Source organism: Aythya ferina (genome assembly GCF_964211825.1).
Source record: "Aythya ferina genome assembly, contig: HAP1_SCAFFOLD_42, whole genome shotgun sequence".
NCBI lineage: Eukaryota > Metazoa > Chordata > Aves > Anseriformes > Anatidae > Aythya > Aythya ferina.
This window is the reverse complement of record NW_028181459.1, coordinates 631,826-655,278: the sequence shown is the minus strand read 5'-3', so window position 1 is coordinate 655,278 and position 23,453 is coordinate 631,826. Positions and strand designations below refer to the sequence as shown.

Below are 23,453 nucleotides of genomic sequence, written 5' to 3'. Positions count from 1 at the left end.
TTTCCAGAGACATGTCTGTGTACCCCAGGGACGTATTCATGAACCATTGGGAGGGGCTGGAGGTCCCCATGGGGGACCTCGGCTATCCTTTGAGGTGCTTGTGTATCCTGGGGAGATGCTTCTGAGTTCCATGTCAAGGCTTTTGTGTCCCCGGCAATCTTTGTTTGTACCTAGAGGTGCTTGTGTGCCCTGGGGAGATGTTACAATGCTCAAAGGAGATGCCTGGGTGCCCCAGGGGCATGTCTGGTTGCTCCAGGGACATCCCTGGATGACCCAGTGAGTGCTTGGTTGCTCCAAATAGATGCTTGGACGTTCTCAGAATGTACTTGGGTGCCTCTGGGAGATGCTTTTGTGATCTGGGAATTATTTGGGTGCCCAAAGTAGTTCTTGTGTGCCCTGGGACATGTTTGTCTTCAATGGAAGGAGCCCAAAAGTGCATGGATGGTCTGGGGTGGTGCTTGGGTGCTCCAGAGAGATGCTTGTGTGCTCCAGGAAGGTTGCTTGGATCAAGCGAGGAGATGCTAGTATGCCCTGGAAAAATGCTTGGGGATTCCAGGGAGATCCTTGGGTCCTCCAGGAAGGTGCTTGTGTTCCCCAGGGAGATGCTTGTGTGGTTTCTCCAAGGAGGTACTTCATTGCTGTGTGGAGATGCTTGGGTCCTGCAAGGATTTACTTGTGTGCCCCATGGAGATGCTTGGGTGCCCACGGTTGATGCTACTTCTCCACAGAGAGGTGCTTGGGTCTTCCAAGAAGATATTAGATAGAACTATGGAGATGCTTGGGTGCTTGACGGATATTCTTATCTCAGGTAGATTCTTGAATACTCTAGGTAGGTGCTTAATGTCTCCAAGGAACTGTTTGGGAGCCCTGTCATGATGACTTCAGGAGGTGGGGAGGTGCTTGGGTTCCCTAGCTTGAATCTTGCATATTAAGGGATGTGCTTTGGAGCACGAGGGAATTGTTTGGAAGCCTTGGAAGGTTTGGGTGCACCACAAAGTTCCCTGTGTTCTCCAGGAAGATGCTTCTGTGCTGTGTCGTTCAAGAAGTGTTTTTTTTTTTTTTTTTTTTTTTTTTCCCCTCTGTTTGTTTGTTTGTTTGTTTTGTTTTGTTTTGTTTTGTTTTGTTTTTTGGGTGGGGGGATATGCTTGGGAACTCAAAAGGGGTGCCCTGTGGAGATTTTGAGTCCCTCAGGAGGTTTCCCCAGGCAAATGTTTGTGTGCCCAGCAGAGATGCCTGGCTTCTCACAGCATATACCTGGTTGCCAAAGGGAGATGCTTGGGTGTCAAAGAAAGATGTCAATATGTTCTGGAGATGCTTGAGTTCCCTTGGAAATGCCTCAGTACCTAGGTGAGATGATTGTGGGATACAGAGAGTTGCTGGAGCTTGGAGCAAGCAAGCACCTCCATGGGGCACAAAAGCATCACTCATGGGCACCCCAGTGTTGCAGGAAGCACGGCCGAAAGCACGACAGACACCAGTAGAGTCAGATCATGCTCCATTTTATTGCCCGAATAGCCTAACTTTTATAGTGAACTTAACAGGGGCGGACAGTGTTTCACACAAGATTATTGGTCAAAAGCACTCAGACAAACAACTACAAGAAAACAACCCCACCTGCAAGAAGACAACCCCTCTTGTGATTAGCAGTCACGTAGACCTTGTCCTTGAAGCCAGAGGCTGGTAACAATATTTTTCTAAATTCCTCAATTGGGCGATGTGGGAACACTGTCATGGGAACTTCTCATAGTTGCCCTGGTAGCTTGGTTTGCTCAGCTGCAGCAAGCCATGTTTTTTTTGCTGTTTCAAAAAATCCTTCAACACCTTGGTGTTATGTCAACACCTCTCCAGGGATAGGGATTCCACCACTTCCCTGGGCAGTCCATTCTAACGGTTAACCACCCTCTCCATGAAGAAATTCTTATTTATAGGAATTTATTAACCCATATTTATTAAATTTTATTATATTAAAAATAGATTTATGTATGTTAAATTATTTTTAATTTTAGATTTATTCTTATATATTCCTAGCACACATGCTGCAATTCCACCAACAGCCAAGTGCAAGCCTAAACAGTAAGGAAAAAAGGGTAAAAGAGGTATGTTCTTACCAACAGCATAAGGAACTTGATTCCAGCTAAAGTGAAAGTCGTAAGCCGATGACTGGATGAGTGGAGAACCTCCATTAAAAGGATACACCTTTCTATATTGGCAAACATCTGTAACAAAAAAAGGAAAAAAAGAAACCTCCAATATCTTACAGCACAAATGACAAACACCAACATTATAGGTAGATTTTACAGAAGTGTGGATAATACACAGATAAATATCAAACACTTATGTAGAAAACCCTCTATATCGAAACAGACCACAAGGGAAACGTGCTTCCTTTGTGAATACATTTACAAGATAAAAATAGTAGAGCTACATTTTAATACCTTGTCAGATTTCACAAAGTAAGTATTGTTCTGTTTCAGCAACCATCAGCTCCTTACTTTGTCTATGGATGGAGGAATAGTTAAGAACATTTCTGAAAGTGATATAAGCAGAGCTGTACCCCTCTGACTGTAAGAACTACCCTTCAAGCAGCCACATACTAGCACAGTTTGTGTTCTTTGAGGATTGTAATACACATGGCATACTACAGATACCAAGATTTCATTAATCATATAACTTGTGAATCTACTACTTCTCTATTTTTAGGTAAAATCTCTTTTTTTTTTTTTTTCTGTAATTGCTGTCCTTAAACTTAAACTAACTTTATATCCACAAGTGTAAAAAAAAGGTCTTGTTTGAAATCCAAACTTAGAACACTGTCAAATCATGTGTTTTCATACTTGTTCCATGATGATACTTTCATAATTGTAAAACTGTCACAAGACCATAAGAGGTTTCCCTGTGACAGGGCCCTACAAATAGGGATTCAAGTTGCTGCAACCCTGTGCAACAGGCTTTAGGACCTAAGGATCAACCAACTTTGTTAGCTTTGGCTCTGTGACAAGCCTACTAGAGTAGGACTGATTCTGCACAGAAGTACAGGTTTGGGAATTCACACTGCTCTGTCTCAGACCTTTTAGTTCTGAAGCAGTACTGAGTGAACCAGAACTAGGTAGGATTTGTTAAACTACCGAAACCAATGAGGCCTCACAGAGCATACAAAGATACACTTTAGAGACTTTTTCCCTGTGGTACCAATCTAACGGCCAATGCTAGAATACGTAGATGTATTGATCCTGTTTCCATCAATGCTCTCTTTAGAAAGGCAAATAGGACATGCCATCTGAAACAGAAAGTTGTGCTTTGTCCTTCAGCATCACTTCATAAAGGACGTTTCATACTCGTAACTTTGATTTTCCTGAGGACTGAAAGCAAAACTACATGTGTACAGCACAGAAGAGCATACCCATATGAAATCCAAGGCCGTTTTATAAAAAGAGATTAAGAGAATTACAATTTTGAAATGTGCCAGCACAAAGAAGTGTGCAGAAGGAAAGAAAGCACAATGACAGAATGGGAAAGCAGAAAGAAGAAAAGGGGTGGAATACTAATTTGTACATGTCCTAGAAACACCCAGTGTGAGACTAGGCAAAGAATAAGATAGATCTGAAGAAATAGGACTTTTGTGAGTAAGATGGTAATGTCTGTCCAATTACACACACCACAATAAAACAGTACTTCCATTTCTAGTCCTTCCAATATGCACTTAAATTGAAAAAAAAAAAGTATTTTGAAATACTTTCCATGAAACACTGAAACTTTAAAATACAGATCTAAACTCCAATGAAGAAAGAATTACATGTTGAGATATTATCATTTCCAGTCTTCCCTAACTACTTACAGTTATAACATAATAGTAGGCCAGCTTCACCATCTTCATATACATCAATAGCTGCAACAAAATTTACCTGCAATGATAATAGGAAAGGGTAATGATCAGGCAGATAGGATACTGATGTTACTATGACCAGGTTTTGACTAAGAAGCAATCAAATCAGTTGGTGCACAATTACAGATAAAAGAAAAAAAAAAAAAAAAAAAAAAAAAACTATTTCTTTTTTGTGATTCATTTTCAGGATGCCGATAGGATGGAAATCAATTTCTTTTGTATTCAATGCTGTGTTTCAGTAATGCCTATTCAATTTTGTACCTTCAGTATAAATACATACCTACAGTATAAAATGATACAAACATACCTAACTTACTTGACAATATAAATTTTGGGAAACTGAGATATTTCAGGGTAGCTTTGAATTAACATGCTATGCTAAAAATAGCAATTCTTTCCAAAAAGTGAAATCTAAAAAGCTCGACTGAAAATCATGACTAGCAGAAAGATCAAAAGTGCCAATTACTGGATCAAAACCACTAACAGGTACATTGATTGATGTGGATGTACTTCAAGAATTACTGAATAAGCTGAATTTAGAAACTGAGAACCACTGCTGGATAAACTAAAATGGTTTTTGCATAGCATAGGCTACTTATATTCTCATACTTTAATCCTGTATTTGTCTTTTACAGTTAAATTAAAAGAAAAACAAGACACCCATAAGTAGTAGTATATACATTCAGAAAAGGAGACCTCCCTCATGAAATACTTAAGACTGGATTAGACAAATGTCTCCTAGACCACACTATTTGCTACTTGGGCAGGGCTGGAGATTGACTTCATGAACTTCATGGCTTTCCTTTGTGCAATAAAGTAGGTGTTCTCTTGATTTAAGACAAATATAAGGCAAGAACTGTTAAACAGACCTGGAAGCTTATATATATCTATACAAAACACATTTTGACCCATCCTTTGTAGCAACTGAAAGACATTTCTGCTTTGTGACCTGTGGAAATTGGTAACCAATTTCAACAACACAAAAATCACTGGCACAGATCTAATTAACTTCCTGCTTTGTCTGTGTTCTCAAAGGAAATAAGGGTTACTGGGGAAGAGAACAGAGGGGGGCGATTCTTGACTGTCCACATTCTTTAATTGTATTTCCTTCTTAATCCAGATTAAAATAGATTCCCATTGCTGTGGAGAATCTTAACACTGTATTGCCAATGCTAGGAGTACCAACCCTCTTCATCATCAAATCTGAATAAAAACACAGATGATTTAAAAAAAAATCAACAAGAAGCATCAAATCAAAAGAGATGTCCCTTATACCATTATGAGCAGAGAAGTCAACAGAACACAAGAGTAACCCTGTAAAAGGTTCTTCTTTTTTTTTTTTTTTTTAATTACGCTTAAAGCTATACATTCAGATCCATATTAAGAAATTATTGAAATTATTTGATTTTCAAAATGCTGAAGATCATTATCTTCCCAGCAACAGGAAACATTTGAACCCTTTTCCAAAAATCAGGATGTTTACTTAAATCCCAACCCTATGTCCCAGTTAGTAAAATACAGATAATGTATTACTTGGCTGGGCAGCAGTTTAGAACTAAAAGATATACACAAATATTTCAGTTTTAGTACATGCAAATAGGCAAATCTGAATGAGGTAATGGTGGCCAAAACCTGAAATTATTTTGCTGCAACCTCCTAAAGAATAAAACACTGAGACCATGAAGAAAAGACAAAAATCAAAATATTGACTAAGGAAGGAGAAAAAATGGCTTTGCATTTATACTGACAACAATATTCCAGAGCTTGAAACACAGCCTCTTTCCTAATATGTCATACCTTATAACTACCTCTCTTAGGAGTGATTACTATCACACATTCCAAAAGGAAAAAATGCCTCAGAGAACTCTAAAGGAGAAGTTAAAAAAGTGAAAAGTAAAGGATCTCCGTAAATGCTGCTCCCAGGAGGTCAGCACAGCATGGACCAATTCTGCAAGAAAATAGTTTAAATGCTAGAAATTTACTTTGTTTGCTTCAACATGATGCAGTCTATAGGACTCCCCAATACTTTCATTAACTAAATCAAACTGATGCCGATACGCCACACAGATCATATCGTCACTGTCTCCAGTAGGTCCATCCACCAGTGTCATAGCCACTGGAGGGTCAGAAAGGCATATTTCCTATGAGATAAATAATAGTATTATTCTCTTTTTCAGGCTCTTAGTGTGAATATTGCATTACTCCATGAATTTACAAGGATGTAATCTAAGCAGAGAAGCATGATACAGAACAAGATGACAATTTAAGAAGTCTGAAATATTTCTTTGGCATATCAATGATGGATCTCCATTGTATTGCTTTTCACTTACATCTGTCTGGAGGTTCCAGATGATAAAATGCATGCTCTTTGCCTTTTTCCTCCACTAGCTGAGTGCTGCCCAGTCTGTAAAACTGATTAGTGATTAGATTACACATACCCAGATGTACTGGAACTCATCTACTGGAGATTCAGGTAATGACGGCAGAGAGCTGCTGGTTAAACTGTTGCATGGATTGTATTTCTTTGTGATGAGAAGTAGTTTGTTCCGAATAGCCACAACAATCCTCAGTTCACTGCCATGGTGAGTATTAATGGCACACAAATGGCAGCCTAAGAAAAAAAAAAAAAAATTAGGTTGTAAGTATTTGGGGTAAAAACTGTTTTTTTTTATTTTTTAATTTTTGTTCTGTATTTGTATGATGGTTAGTACAATTGGTATCTGATACCTGAGCACCACACAATTACAAGCATCCCAACAGGATAATATTAAATTCTAGAAAAAGACAAAAGGCAGTAAGTCTTTTGAAAACTATTTCCCCCCTTACTCCTTTTGCAAGTAAAAGAGTAAATATATGTTTTTTTCTTTACTATTCTGCAGTTTCCAGCTTAGGCGTGAAGGAAAGGGATCCCTTCTGGGAAGATGCTGTGGGCTTGCTGAGGCTCGAAGAACAGACGGTGCTGGCTGCTACCAGCGTGCTGCAGCAGCGGCAAGACAGAGCCGTGGTGGTTTTCCTCAGCTGGGCAGCTGAGCTCCAGCACAAGCGCTCTCTCCCTGCCCCTCCTCCAACGCCAAGGGGAGAAAAGAGGCTGGCAAGGGCTCAAGGGCTGCCAGAAGGACAGGGAGATCACTCCACAAGGAGCGTCACGGGCAAAGCAGGCTCAGCACAGCCTGTTCCAGTCCAGCCTGGGGCCTGCTCCTGCGGGGGCTCTCCACAGGCCGCGGCCTCCTCCAGGCCACAGCCACCTGCTCCACCGGGGGCTCCTCCACCCGCAGGGGGGCTGCAGCGTGGAGATCTGCTCCACGGGGGACCCATGGGCTGCAGGGGGACAGCCTGCTCCACCAGGGGCCTCTCCCTGCACAGGCCGCAGGGGAACTGCTGCTGTGAGCCTGGAGCACCTCCTGCCTCCTGCTGCACGGAGCTTGGGGGCTGCACAGAGCTTTCTCACTCCTCCCTGAGCCAGACGCTGCTGGGCAGCAGCTTTCGTTCCCTTTCTTAGATGGGCTCTCCCCCAGGCGCAAACATCATCCTTTTGCTCTGTGTTCTGGGCAGCAGCGGGTGGGTCCCTCCTGGAAGGAGCCTCCTGGCAGCGGCCCTGGGCTCCCATGGGGCAGCTGCTGCATTCTCCTCACAGAGGACACCCCTGCAGCCCCCCGCTCCCACAGCCTGGCCACGCAAACCCAAGCCAAGACACCGAGCGAGCCTCCCTGATTGCCAGCCAGCAGCTGGCTCAGCCTGGGACCCCATGCCAGTGCCCACAAGACTCTCCTGGGCCTTGAAAAGCAAGCCTTGTGGGGACGGAGCACCCACAAAGAACGGACTCACACAACAGGACTCCTTGCCAACACTGCCTCACAGACACCTGGGCCTTGAGCGGGTAGCTCACCTTGAGCGAGCTCATTTCCTTCCCAGTAGCTGAAATGTGCCCTTTCGGGGGCATTTGGGGGCTACAGCGTGCTGCTGAGAGGGATGTTGGAGCTCCTGCAGGGCAGTGCTTCCACTAAGGCAAGGCCTTTTCTGCATCTTCTACTGCCCTGCAAGCGAGGATGCTTGGGGCACACAAGAAGCTGGCAGGGGACACAGCTGCAGGGATTGCAGGGATTCCTAAAGTCATAGCCAAATACAAGAAAGACGGGAGGACGTGATGCTTTTGATAGAAAGGAGCTGGGTTTTGGGTCAAAATCCGTCCCTTTTTCTATCCCGGAGACCCCCAAGGGCGTAGGACAGCAGCACTGCAGGGCAGCAAGAGATGCTGTGCATTTCTCTCGTCCCCCTGAGACAGCCACTGGGTGACGATGGTGCCAAGTGTCTGGAAAGAGCCCTTGCTTTCTCAGGCCCAGGTGTCCAGCTGCACACCAAGGCCGTCCCTGGCTTCCAGGCGCAGTTGCCAGGCCCAAGGCCGAGCTCCCCTGCGAACCCCCAGCCCAGCAGACCTTGCTCCTGGCATTGTGGAGCAGCCATTTCACGGCAGCCTTTTCTCCTGGCAGTCAGCTTAGCGCCGAAAGCTCTGTCACCGGGACACCCGAGAGCCGTGGCAGCTCAGCAGAGAGTCACTGTCAGCCTTGGAGCTCACAAAGGTGGGTGGCCGCAAGTGCCCTGAGCGTCCAGCTCGCGATGAGGACTGCTGTGGCACTCAAATTGTCACCTGTTTGCTGCGATGCTGGGATACCTGCTCTGGTAGCCTGGCATCAGAGGCCAGGGAAGCCAAGCAGCTGGGATCCTTCTCTGAGGCAGGGGACACTGAGAGTGGAAATGGAAATGGGGCACAAGCCCTCCGCCTCTCAAAGGAACCCCTCAGATGTTTAGGTATAGTAAACTTATGTATATCTGTGTGACTCTAGACCACAACATGTTAGTGTTCTGGTTTGTCCACTGCTTTGTTGTGGGGGCTTTGAGTTGGCCTCTACTCTTTAGGTGAATGCTGACTTCATATCTATGGTGCACTTTATTCTTAAAATGGGAAGTTTCTACCAATTTCCTGTCCAAAGTTCCTCATAAGCCAACTGCAATCATCATTTCAGATGTATCTCCCAACTTACACATTTCCTAATTCTCCTTGATATTTACTCAAGAAATGCATTTTCACAGAGACATCATATTTTTCTCTCAACTGGCATCTGGCTGAGCAGAATGATGTCCTTTAATTCCCTTCCACACAATAGGCAACTTGTTCCTTCTGTCTTCTGAACACTTCCTCCTAAGTTCAATGTGAATACAAGTGGCAGAATTTTGCCTCATGTCTTAAATGTGTGGCAGGGCTGCCCTGTCAGGTGTATTTATACTGGAGAAAAAAAAAAAAAAAGAATAGCCATACACACCATATAACCACTTAACTTTTTCAGTTCTTCTGTTAACAGTGTATGAACATGGGGTTTTGTTGTTTTATTGTTTGTTTTAAACTCCTGACTGCCATATAGCAAACATGAAAAAAAAAAAAAGAAAAAAGAAAAACAAAAAAAAACACCCTTGGTTGAGAATCTCTAAGCATGGCTCTGCTTTGTATTATCAAATGTCACTTCACGTGAACCATTTCAATCACAAGGGATATCCTTCTGTCAGGCTCGGTAGTACTTCCCAACTTTATGTCACCTGGAAATCTCAAAGCTCATATGTAATTTTTAGTCTTCGGCCACCATGTCCATACTGAACATACCTAAATTTGAAGTCATCTCTGCTCTGAATAGGAGGTTGGGTTTTCAGAGGTCCCTTCCAGCCTACATTTCTCCATGAGTCTTTGCCTCCTTAGCAGCTGCAGTTTCAGAACTGTCTCTGAGAATCACTACAGGGAACCTCTCCTTTGCCGGTAATTCCCTCTTCGAACAGTGTGAACAACTGCAAACTCCCTTGATTCACTTGCAGCCCCAAAGCCCAAATCCATAGATAATGTATCAGAAGCTCACAGAAAGTGAAATAGATGTAGTTCATCCCCTGTGTAGGGGAGCACTGGTCCTACAAAGGCAAGCTACTAAATTCTCTGGAAACAAATTAGCTTTAATAAATTATCTTGTAAATTCCACATTACCCGCTACTTTCCTAGTCTTATCTCTTCTTGCTACAAAACTTTGCCCAGCGTTGATGTCAAACTAACAGGCCTGCACTTGTCTGGATCACTCTTTACATTCTCCTGGACAGAAGTATATTTGTTACTCTCCCATTCTGGGGACTATCCCTGGTTGGCACAACTGTGATGTATTTTTCCTACTTGAGTTGTTGTTCTGTGTGCCAATGCTGTTAATAGGCTAGGTAGATATCAGCTTGTCATTTTTCACTTGAATCACTGTAGATTTTCATTTCACCTCAGATGATGTTGTGCCTAGTGCCCTACCCTCATTTGCAATGGGAATCCTGTCACTGCCCTTAATATCACATTGTTGTTGCTGTTAGATGCAGGAAATAAGATTTGCAGCATTTGAGACATCATTAACTTTTGATCTATTTTTGCCTCGAGTATGCAACTGTCCTAATTTGCTCTCTTTGTTCCCCCTGGGTTCTGTGGCTTAAGTATCATTTACTATTATTGTTTAATTTCCTATGTGAAGGAGGTTTTGGGTCATTTGTACTTTATTTTTGCAGTTTTTAACCTCTGAAATGTACCTTTTCTCATTGCTTTTTTCCCATCTGAATTTTGAATTTTAACTCTGCCTTCTCTGCACTCCAGTCCCAGAGATGCTTAGTCAGACTCAATTATTCATTTCCTTAGATTTCAAAGTTTGCATTTCTAAGCCTCAAAACCTTCGTTCTAAGCCTGGTGTTGTCTGTCTTGAAATGTAAAATGAGAAAAGTCAGCTCATGATCAGACTTTATTCAAATCTTACTACATTTAAACCCGTACAGGAGCCAAGTCTAAAATGGTCTTATATTTTTTCACTTTTGTGAAGAAATCCATCACATAGTATATCTGTATGAGAATAAGTGGTAATCATCTTTCAGTCTTTTGCTGGGAAGTTGAAGTCTCCCGTAATTCCCATTATTGTTTATGTGTCTGATAACTGTAGACTGGAGCTAAGAGCAAAGAGCAGGCTAGCAAGGCTGTCTTTCTTTAGCAGCGATTTGCACAAAACCACTCTATTGCTGACCCATAACATTTCCCTAACCTCTGCTTCTTGCTAACACAAAGCACCATCTTATTCCATCCATCTGCCCTGGTTTCCAGACTTCCTGAGATTTATCAGTACTTGTATGGCATTCATGCCTTTATTTCACCCTTCCTGTGTTGACACTTGTCTTAAGAGTTTTAGATCCTGAACATGATCATCTCAAAGTTTGCCTGACAGTTTGGTCTTCCTCACATTGTCGTAGAGTATCAGGTCTCTACCACTTGAAATAGATTGTATTGGATTAGATTATTGGCACAGTCTCTTGTGCTGCTAGTCCATTATCTTCGCGGTCCATACAACTGGCCATCAGCGGACATGAAGTGGCCTTATCCTGCCCATTTACCTGTCTGGAAATCAGCCACTCTCTCTGCCTAGAACAGGGAATGGATTTTCCTCAGCTTTCTTCAAAAGCTCTGAAGTTTTCTGTGACCTTTCCACTTTTATGGTATGATAAGCTTTTGCTTCCACTGAAGGGTAGAAGTCATTATGAATAGTGCCAACAAAACAGAAACATAACAATGAAAATGATATTTGAATTCAGAATAGGTATTTAAAAAGTTCACCTTCTCCAGCACAAATGGGAAAAGTAAAATAAATAAATAAATAAATAGAGCAGTCCTAAATCATCAAAACTGGCCAAAGAATTAGAAGAAGCACTATTTTTCCAAGGCTGCAATGTTTTCCATTCATCTCACTGGGCCAGCAGAGCACTAGAGAGCTGGATGCACTGAACTCCTGGCTCATACCCTAAATGACCTGCAGGAAGATCTTATCTCTGTCCCCCCGTTTCTCCTTTCAATCTCTGTTTTGTCTGTTTGTATCACTAGCTATCAAAGCGCTACTGAGATATGCACGTGCAGCACCCAGCACAACCTTGTTTCAGGCTCCAGTGGGACCTTTAGGCATTACCATCCTATAAACAAGTCACAGTGATAGTGAGCGTAATTACAGTCGTCAAACTATTCCAGCTCCACTTCATTAGCCATGCCCTGAGCTAAATAACATTTTAATCAGTTTGATATGTCACCTGTGGCTTTCTTCACTGTCACTTGCAATCCAGCAAACTCCTTCCTTCATGTTTCTAGATTAGACAGAGGGTTCTTAACTGCAGACATCCACTTCCCTGTTCAGGAAGCAGTGAGACCTTTCATCTTCACCCAGAATTAAGATGATATCCAAGCATCATGAGACACAGCGCGTATGTCTCCTAGGCCCATCCCATAAGAGCAGGACATTTACCTCACATGAGAAGAAGACTTAATGCAGAGGCAAAGCAAGATACTCGGTGTCAAAGCCATGTTTGGATGAGCATTAAAGACAGACCAATATTACCCAGTACAGGAGGAAAATCTATCATTTGAAGAAGATTATGGTCTCTGATTATTAGTTTCAAAATCAGTTTTTTCTTTGGATTTCCTCTGAACTTAAACTTAGTTTGGAATGCCTTTGGTTTTGAATAGTTCTGAAATTGTATTACTTCTCCTAAGTAAGTTGATAGTCTGTTCTATTTACGTGAAATTCAAATAATATTGTGAAGGATCTGCCATCACTTTTACTGTGTGCCAGGCTGAGAGCCTTCCTGTACTTAAAGGCAACCTATAGGAAAGCTGGGGAGGGGGTCTTTATCAGGGCCTGGAGTGACAGGACATGGACTAATAGCTTTACACTGAAAAGTTAGATTTCTAATATATGTTAGGAAGAAATTCTTTACTGATAGTACTTCACATCCAGCCACTCCAGCCCCTGGCAAGTTCCCTGCAGCCCCTCCAAGCCTGGCACAGGCCCTACAGCTGGCTCCGGGGACGACCCCGTTGCTGTCTCAGGCACCAGTACACACAAGGGGAAGGAATGCATGCAGAAGTCATCTTGTTTCGGAAGGGCAGAAAGTCCTCCCAAGAAGAGGAAGGAGCAAGAGGAAGGCGAGGCAGCCTACCCCAAGGAAGGGCCATCCCAGGGCACAGGAGGCTGTTGGAAAGGAGAGCAGAGAGAAAAGCAGCAGGAAGCAGGTGATCCCCATCCCTGGGTGAGCTGCGAGCCATGGGACAAGATTGCAGCTGTCCTCCAGGCGAGCACATTGTCAGCTGGCTGCTGCGCTGCTGGGATAGCAGCTGCGGGAGCCTGGCAGCAGAGGGCAGGGAAGCCAAGCAGCTGGGATCCTTCTCTGGGGAAGGGGGCACTGAGAAAGAGCTTGCAAACAGGGCACAAGCCCTCAGCCTCTGGAGGCGGCGCCTGTCAGGCGTGAAGGAAAGGGATCCCTTCTGGGAAGATGCTGTGGGCTTGCTGAGGCTCGAAGAACAGACGGTGCTGGCTGCTACCAGCGTGCTGCAGCAGCGGCAAGACAGAGCCGTGGTGGTTTTCCTCAGCTGGGCAGCTGAGCTCCAGCACAAGCGCTCTCTCCCTGCCCCTCCTCCAACGCCAAGGGGAGAAAAGAGGCTGGCAAGGGCTCAAGGGCTGCCAGAAGGACAGGGAGATCACTCCACAAGGAGCGTCACGGGCAAAGCAGGCTCAGCACAGCCTGTTCCAGTCCAGCCCGGGGCCTGCTCCTGCGGGGGCTCTCCACAGGCCGCGGCCTCCTCCAGGCCACAGCCACCTGCTCCACCGGGGGCTCCTCCACCCGCAGGGGGGCTGCAGCGTGGAGATCTGCTCCACGGGGGACCCATGGGCTGCAGGGGGACAGCCTGCTCCACCAGGGGCCTCTCCCTGCACAGGCCGCAGGGGAACTGCTGCTGTGAGCCTGGAGCACCTCCTGCCTCCTGCTGCACGGAGCTTGAGGGCTGCACAGAGCTTTCTCACTCCTCCCTGAGCCAGACGCTGCTGGGCAGCAGCTTTTGTTCCCTTTCTTAGATGCAAGATCTTCTTAAGTTCAGTCCAGCCAAGTAGGAAAAGTAAATGTGGACAGCTGTATCTTGGCAAAGAAGATAGTAGGGAGCAAGGAGGTTCAGCAGTCAAGATGGAAGGTGATGCCATGAGGCTTACAGGCTAGTAATGTTCTAGTGAAACCCAGCCTTCCTAAAGAAACCTGCCTGACTACTTGATGTGAGTAACAGACTCTGTTCAGCTCTTTCCTAACATAGAAACGGTGCTGACTGCTTCTTCAGAGTAACAGAAGTTCGTGATACTACTGAAATAGTTGTGGTTCAGATGTAGATCTGATTTCTCGTAAGCACACTGAATTCACAACTGTTGATCCTCCAGAGGAGGCTTTGCAATTGAACACCTGGAGAATAGGTAAATTTCCCGCTGTTGTTCTCCTCTCCTCTTGTTTTGTTTTGTTTTGTTTTGTTCCTAGTAGCATAGGCTTAAGACTCTGAAGAAACAGGCTGCTTTTTTTCATTTCCAGCACTGGCTGTTCCTCCTGAGCCCCGCCTTCTATTTTTGCAGTCATAGGATATGTGAATGTAAATTCGTGGAGAGAGGTAGAAAACTCTTTCAACTGGTGTTTTTTCGGCTATGTGGGGAGAACAAATAGAGTGGCTTTGAATATTCTGGCTCTTATTCAGAGCAGCATGTGGAGGGAGACAGATGCGTTTGCTTTTTTAGTGCAATGGCTTCAGAAGCAAGAGGGGAAAAAGCACTTTCTCTGGGAGCTGAAGAAGGTGTCCTAATCACAGGAGAGGTTTCTAAATGGCATATCTTTGCGAGGGTTCCTGTAGTCCGGAGGTTTTTGTTTGTTTGTTTGACGTTGGAAGGTTTTACTCTTAATATTCACGTCCTTCAGCAGAAGTGAGAAATGTGATTTTATTTTGTGCAGTGTCGTGGACCCTCCGAAATCTCCTGGGAACGATGAATACCTCGCCCAGTACCAATGTGATGACGGTGGAGACAAGGAGAAAGCAAGAAGATCAAAAGAACGTGACCTCATTTCAAAAGAAACCGTTTTGTCCGGCAAAGAGTCTTGTGAGCCTGGTGAGAAATTGCGGCATACTTCCTCTCTCGAGTCTGACACTGAATGTAGCTCTAAAAACCTTTCCTCCTCAGCTCTTACAGAGAGATGCCAAGATACAAAGGACAAGACTAAAACCACTGAGAAAGAGCATTACCAAAGCAAGACTAACATGCTCCTAGTGAAGAGAAGGAGAGTCAAAAAGCAGGTCCTTCCAGCAAGAGAAGGGTAAAGTTGAATACAAAGAATACAAACTTGAGCTCCTGATTGGCTTCATGCTGAACTCTGTGCTGTTCTTGTCCTAATCTTGGTCTCTCCATAGATAATATGGTTTAAATCCAAATAGAATCGTGCGATGAGGAAGATCTCACTGCAACAAATTCAACATCTAAAATCAAAGTTGACATTTTCCGTGATTTTCTTCCTGAGCAGAAGTGTGCGGTACTCCTTTTATATTAACGTAGAGATTATTTCAAACAGTCTTGAAGTGCTTAATGACTTAAGAGTCTGCAGATTTATTATCAAATCAAAAAAACCCCGACTTGGTAGACTATTTTTTTCCCAGTTTTGAATGACCACTAGGAAGAAGGTTATTCCGGCATCAAGAAAGTCATGTGGAATGTAACAAAATTTACTGAACCAGTAAGTAAAACTTATATTTTTCTATTTGTTCCATTGTTTCAACTCTTCTGACCCTTCTGGACGGCATAGATAACAGAGGGGAGATCGTGGTAATCGGAGCTACTAACAGACTGGATTCTATAGATCCTGCTTTACGAAGACCAGGACGCTTTGGCAGACACTTCCTCTTCAACTTGCCAAATTAAGAGGTGAGAACTTAAATTCAACGTTAGTGCTACCATGGCAAAGTCCAACTTTATAGGAAAAAAAAAAAATATTGACAACTTGAACAAAAGAGTGATATGTGGAGACACTGCGTTGTTCCATGGAGGGCAAATCTGGTACTGGATATATATGGTCAGGATGATACCACCAAGTAGTTAGTTCTATAATCAAACCTTTCATTCCCAAAGTTGTACCTGTTTGCTTAATTATTTAGTCCACTTGGGTGTTTTCATCATGAAGTTGTGTTTTTGGTCTCAATCCTTCGCTTATGAATGAATAGGGGACGTGTTTGCATTTGATTGTGCCCCTGCTCAGTGGTAGTAGTTTGAGTCATAATTCTTTTCTTCTTTATAGTAATTGTAGCAATTGGAAGCATTGTGCCAGAAGTGCTTTCTGTGAATTTACTGACTGGAAAGCAAATGTGATGAAGTAATGAGACTGTCCCAATGAAAGCTTGCTAAGTTTTAGAGAAGTTTTTTGGACAGCAAAGAAATGTTTCTGGATAAATTTTTCATTACAGTATTTTCCTCTGGGTCCTTAGGTCTCGTAGTTTGGAAACTTGTTATTGAAGCTATAAATGCCTTTTCTTTCATTGTAGGTTCCTAGAAAAAGTTCAGTATAACAAATAAGAAATATTCAATTTCCTGGTTGACAATGCAGAGTGTATATTAAATAACTGTAAAATACTTGAAAGTTGAGCAAGTAAGAAAAGTGTATTAGTAGATGAGGGGTTTTGAGGGAGGACTGTTTTGTTTTTTGTTGTTTGTTTGTTTGCCTTTTGGTTTGTTTGTTTCTTGTTGGTATTTTTAAGGAAAACTTGGGACAAGCTAAAATGCAATGATTTTGCTTCCAGGCTAGAAAAGAGATTGTCAAGATTCATACTCGTGACTGGACCCCTCAGCCACCGGACATGTTGCTTGATGAACTAGCTGAGAAATGCATTGGTAAGACTGAAACAGAAATGGATTCTTGCTTGTGACCAAGTTGTAAAGAACCTTAGCTTGTACCAGGCAGTACCCATGCTCTTGTGCCTTGTTGCACAACTAGTCAACGAGGCAGCTGGCACGCCTTCATAGCAATCTGAGTGAGATCCTTTCATCTATTTACTCTTTGTTGTTGTTCCTCTTGTTGTCTGAGAACATTAAATGGTTCTGGGGCATCTTCCTCAAGAGTATAGTTTTTGATGAGGAGTCTGCTTCAGCTGCATAAGTGCAGGATATCAGGCAGTGAGCAACATGAAACATCCTTGCAGAGCGGTAGCACTTTGAATTCCCTGTTATGCTGTTTGGTTTTGGCATTACAAATTCTTTAAATGTTGCATATTGTAAACCTGGGCCTTGACTGATGTAACGTTTGATTTTTGTTTGTTAGGAGACTGTGGTGCAGATATCAAATCCCTCTGTACTGAAGCTGCGCTGTGCTCTCTACGCCGATGCTATCCTCAGATTTATGCAAGTAGGGAGAAGTTGCTACTAGACGTTAATTCTATTAAAATAAAAGCAAAGGACTTTTTCATGGCTATGAAGAAGGTTGTTCCAGCTTCAAACCGGATCAAGGCTTCACCCGTACAAGCACTATCACCCATTTTCAAGCCACTTTTTCAAAGATCAGTAGAGAATATTTTACAAGTTGTGCAGAAGATCTTCCCACATGCACAGCTTGCACTAAAGGAGGACCGACAGCAAGGTATAACCACAGCATCCACATCTTTATAATTCTGCTAAAGCAAAAACTTGTGGTTTGTGCAATCAACTTATAGCTTTCAGACATAATGGTGGTAGAATTTTATTATTTGCATGTGCATGTCTTTCTTTTGGGCATGTCTGGAATATAACGCATAGGTTTTATTGTGGATTCGAAACTGAAATGCCAAATGGAAGCTCTGAATGACTCAATACACAGTAAAGGACGATGCGTTCTCTACTGAAGCATCCTGCTTCTGACGGCAGCTAAGATAATTAGCATTTGTAGAGGTTGACGTGAGGTTTGAAGTATAAGGCACCTATTTTTCTTTAAAAAATCAAAACTCAGATCTTTGGAGGGGAAGCATTTCTAGGTCAATGTTTCTAATTCCTTTCTGAAGAATGTCAGGACCAGGATACAAGTATAACTGGTCTAAGCTAAATATTGTTTTAGCTATCATCATTTTTAACCAGTCTCCTAATTTAAATGTTTGTGGATCGTACTATACACGTGAGATCAATTAGCATTGATATTTACTAGATGAATGGAATTCTGTGGCCATCACATCCTTTATCCCCATGCTTTCATTGTGGGAACCTCCTCCAGAAAGAAATGGTCTTGTTTGTTTGTTTGTTTGTTTTTTATCTATTTAGCAACTGCAGAAATTGTTCGTAATCTCCTTTATTCTAAGGGGGAGAAAAAAATCACCAAGAGTAGCATACCTTACACGTACACATCAGTGGGACTTAGTAGAGCTTTGTAGGGCCTTGTGCCATCTCCTTAGATCTGTGGTGGGCTGAACTCTAGGAAGTAGATTTCAGTGTGTGCTCTCAAATGAAGAAAGGGTTTTGGCACTGATTTAGAAGCTGTATTAATGGAAGAGAAAGAGACAAAGGCTATTCAGGAAAGTTAACAAACCTCTTTTGCCTTTCAGAGCATTTCAATCCTATTTTACAAGATGATATGTTTGACAGTGATGACGATGCATCCTTGGTTTCTGGAGATGAATTAAAAGATGGAATGCCTGACGGACCAGAGAAAAAATGCCTCTGTTTCAGCAGGTAAAGAAAGATAGATCCCTGTTACGTTTAAATTCTCAGGTCTGCTGAGTCTTTGTAAACAGTTCCAGCTGTTAAAAGTGCGAGGGGTGGTAGATGAAGGGGCAACATCAAGTTTGTGTGTTGAAGGGGTGCTTGGTATTCACAAGAAGAAAGGGTGGAGGGACTAAAGTTGTAATGAAGTTGCTCTGAATGACCAAATTGAAAAGCCCAGGCTTCTCTTCGTAAGCCAAAGTGATCTGTAGACTACCAGAACACGTTGACTTAATCCATGGCATTCTTTGAAAGACTCAAGACCACATAAATGTGCAGTCTGTCCTTTTAGCTAAAAATACCCCAACTTTGTGGGTTTGTGTTGCCACCTTTTGCCCTTCTGTTTTCCAGGATTGTTAAACCAGTAGTGAATTATGTAGCAGAAAGAAAACTGAGAAATGGCTTGTTAAAACACCTTGAGAAAAAATTGAATGGTGTCTTTATTTGTTAAGCCACCAAGTTGTGTTAATCTTGTGATATTTTAGTATGGAAGTCATGCAAGCCCACAGTTGGAAAGTTAGATCATGTTGTCACAGCTGGATCAGTTATTTTTCTCAGTTTCTATTGCTGTGCTGTCCAGAAGATTTTCTGTGCTTTAGAGCAAGGCTAAGTCTCTAGCATCTTTGATTTAAGCCAGCAGAGGTACAGCCTGATTGTAGTGGGGAAACAAATGCTCCTCACCAATTTATTTTTAAATAAAAATAAATTTATAATAAAGTAAATAATAAATATATAATAAATAATAAATTTATAATAAAGTAAAGCAAGATTGCAGGGATATTAATTTGCAGTCTTGGTTTAGTAAAGAATAGGAAACACAAGGGAAGAAGATGAAACAATTGGAATGAGTGAATAACTTAACTGGAAATCTTACATGTATTTAATGTACCGCTGCCATTTGGATTATTTGGGGAGGGAAAAGAAAGTCTATAGGAAAATTACTTGGAACATCTGTGTGTCTATTCAGCACCTCATTTATAAGCTTGTTTTCTTAACTCTTGTTCTAGGAGTGCTTTCTGCGAACCAACATCATGCCAGCCCCGTCTGCTAATAGTAGGAAAAGAAGGGTACGGCCAGGTTTCTTACGTGGCACCCGCGGTGTTGCACGCTTTGGAGAAGTTTCCCGTTCACACCCTGGACCTTTCTGTTCTGCTTACAAACGTTGCATCGCCAGAAGAAATCTGCGGACAGGTACCTTTTTTCTTTTTCTTCTCATCGGATTCACTGACTGTATGTAAAGGATCAATCGAGTTGCAAGTAAGGTGAGCAAAATTCATTGGTAATGGAGGTGGCCTTGTTTTAATGTGCTGGGATGTTCGCTTCTGTCTGAAAATCCCCTTTTCTTTTAGACAGCACCACAAACAATCTGGATGTTGTACATGTCCACATTTTCCATACCCAATTTTACAGTGAGGCTGTTGCTAGCAGCTCAGGAAGCTGGGCGGTGTTGCTAATAAACATGTCTTCGTGGAAAGAAATGCTGCTCATGTCACTGGGATCCAGAAAGTAGTTCTCATTGCCTCCTAAGACTGTGTGCTCCCGGTAGATGGCTCTGTATCAGACTGCATGTCGGCTACTTTTTGTAGGCTTCTTCTAAATTATATTAGTAAGGCAACCAAGGTTTGGGGCTTCTGTTTATTTTGTTTTCGCACGGACATACACAACTTGTGCTGTTGCAGTATGTGCAATAAAAGCATTAACATTCAGAAAACACTTCATTTGCACGGTGATGTAGTTTTAACTAGAAAAAATGAACAGATTTGGTGTTTTTACTTTTAGGCAGGAAATCCATTGTCTTGTTTGGCATCACTACCTTAAAATATTTTTACCTTTAGTGGAAACGTTTGAGAGCCATACAAGTAAGGACAGACATGTTACATGACTGAATACTGATGTGTCCCTTAAGCGGGACATTTCCTTTCTTTGTTATGCGATGATTGTGGCTGTGGCCATATAGCTACGGTGTCTAGCCACTGCCTGAATATATCCTTCCCATCTTCTGACTAGAGTTCTCCGAATACTGATAATCTGAAAGGGTGCACAGAGAAATTCCTTATGTGAATTGATGCTTGCCACTCTGTTCACGTAGTTTCATTTCACGGGGCAGTCAGATGGCTATGTAGCTATGTATTAAGAGGTTCTTGTACGTGTTTTAGTTTTCTTACGCAAGCTTTCCTTTTCACTAGCTGATCCGAAATGCTCAGAAGACAGCACCGAGCACAATTTATGTCCCAGATATCCATTTATGGTGGGACAACGCTGGACCTGCCTTGAAACTTACTTTTCTAACTCTACTACGTAACATTCCAGCATTTTTGCCAGTTTTGCTGCTTGCTCCGTCTGATGTACGTCACTCAGATCTCCCAGAAGAGGTATTTGTCAATACTTTCCTTACTATTTCTTCAGTGTCTTGTAATTTATGAATGCTTTCAGCATCAAAATGCTGTGCTTTCTTAAATGCATGCTGTTATTACTCAGGCACCCTAACAAATCACTTAAAATTTGCTTAGAGAAAAAGAATACCGTGAAAGCATCTGCTTAAGGTTTTTTCTGAGTCAAGCAAGTGACTTTCACCCCCTTCTCACACATGCAAATAATAAATTAATACAATAATTCTGGTGGCTACAAAGTGGTTCAGTCAAGAATATGCAGTGCTTGAAATGACAAGAGGATGTTTTTACTGAAGAGATTTCTTCTGACAGTCTGCCATTCCATGCTATGTTGGGTAAACTGCTAATAATGCAATTTAGTAGAGAATTGAAACACTTTGATTAAAAAAAAATAAGTAAATCAGTTTCTTTCTTCATAGAGGCCAAAGCTTTCCAAGCTGGAAAGCTGAGTTCCAATTTCTGCTAAAGTAACTTTGGAATCGAATTCTAGTTGTATTCCTAAATAAACTGTAGTAAAAGTAGGTGCAGAACTTCATTGACTTCTGAGAGTTTACATTAAGGGAAGGTGCCCAAAACAGGACCACGCTGTTGTCATTCTGATGATTTGGTCTCAGTCATTGGGGGAAGAGAACGGGTCTTACCTAGACGTGTTTATTATCAACTGCTTTGAAAGTGCTTGAGTTCCCACAGAAGTTTTTGTACAGGCTGTAAATTCCTTCTAAAATAAGTAGTGAAATTCCTCACCTACCTTTTATTACTAGAACTTGAAAATGGAGGAAGACGTAGAGGTACTAGCTACTTCAGACACCTTTTGGTAGAGAAATAAAAACTCAGCAAAAAGCCCTCACTTGTCTGCTGAAGCCTTTCTCTTCCCTCTATAGCCGTAAAGGTTCTAAGTAAAGGCTGCAGCAAGGCAAGTAAATACAAAGGAGGCGCTGTTGGATGTGGTGAAAGCCGTTACTTTATCAGTGTAGCGTACAATCCCTTCAGCGAGCTTTAATTCTACAGGTGATTCTTAAAGGTGATATTTGAATTTGCTGTGCCAGCCTGTGAAAATGTAGCGTTTTAAGGCCAGGAAGATAACTTTTTTCAGTTTGTGTTCTTCAGGTTATTCTTAATTTGAAAAGGTACTCATCTTTTTGGAATAGAAGATGAGTTTTTTGTGGCTTTAAATCTGAAATGTCTTTCCTCCTTCTGCTTTAGATGCAAAAATTATTTAATAAGGAATTTGGAGAAGTGTGCAATATTGAGTTGCCTGGTAGGGCAGAGAGAGCAGCCTTTTTTTGAGGACCTAATTCTAAAGGAAGTGGCTAAGCCTCCCGTAAAGAAAAGAGGTGAGGAGGATATGAGAAGTACATCTAAAACTTTCCTATCGAAGTTACTTTGGGCTTTGCTTTGGTGGTCATTTTCTGTCAGTAATTTGTCGTATGCTTGTATTTGAGTACTGTAAATTGGCTAATTTTTCCTGATGAATTGAAGTTGATTGGACATTGGAAGTTGTGCCTGTAGCACCACCAGCTGAGCCTCAGAAGCCACAAGAGGAAGAAGTAGGGATGCTGGAGGAGGAAGAGGAGGATACCTTGCGTGACCTTAGAATTTTCTTGAGGGACGTTACTCACAGACTTGCCACTGACAGACGTTTCAGGGAATTTGCAAAGCCCATTGACCCACAGAAGGTAAAGTAGTGCTGATCCGTGTGTGTCTGTAACTTCTCAGTTTTCATACTTCTCAGCGTTTTGGGGAAGGTTCAACTTTGTTTTTAGGGCTGCACTGTAAGGATTTTGCAAGAAGCAGAGGCAGTGCTTTTACTTCTGCTGACTCTCAAATGTGTCTTATGGGATTATTCGCTTAAAGCCCTGGTTTCATTCTAAAAAGCCAGTCCAAATGCCAACACAGTTTGCTCGTGAAAAAGCTTTGATATGTAGGCGTGTCACAGCACTGAAAAGCACAGAGATCTTTCCTTACAATTACAAACAGTATTTACAGGACTACTTGAGTGAAGTCTGAAGCCCTTTCTTGGACTGTCAGTTCCTGTGGGAACAGGAATAGGAGCAGCAGTTTGTAAAAATAAGTTTTGACATCCTGTTCTCTGTTTCATCTGGAACTCCTCAATAGGAATCAACCATAAGTGCAGTGTGTTTTCTTTTTCCTCCAATTGGCTGCTTAGATGCCTTTTTCTCCTTAATTTATGAGATAAGCCTAAACTAGGGGCGTATATTTCAAAGACAGATGTAACTTGAATATACCTGCGGATCAGCAAAGTTGTCTTCATGTGGGCCTCCACTGGCTTTTCTTCCCCTTTTTTCCTAGGTTCTTGAAAAATCTAGACAGATACATATGTCCTCATCTGAACTGGTCATTAGGCTCGTCTTCTGGTCTGAGGGAAGAAATCAGCACCTCAGGGCCCAGTTATCTCATTCTAAAGTAGATGCCTGCAATAGGTACTTCACAGGTGCAATTCATGCACCTTTTCCTCAATGTCGACAACAAAGAGAATGCTGGATGGCTTGCTCAGCTTTCACTGTTGTGATTTTCTGAAGCAAAGTGAAATGAATCTCCAACCCTCAGTGTTTCTTCTCT

General features: G+C 42.4%; 1 protein-coding gene across 1 annotated transcript in view; it reads right to left on the bottom strand.

Moving 5' to 3' along the window:
* Positions 1 to 23,453, bottom strand: part of LOC311428313 (uncharacterized protein) — a 290,619-nt gene that overhangs the window by 5,203 nt on the left and 261,963 nt on the right. The gene's annotated exons all lie outside the window — the stretch shown is intronic.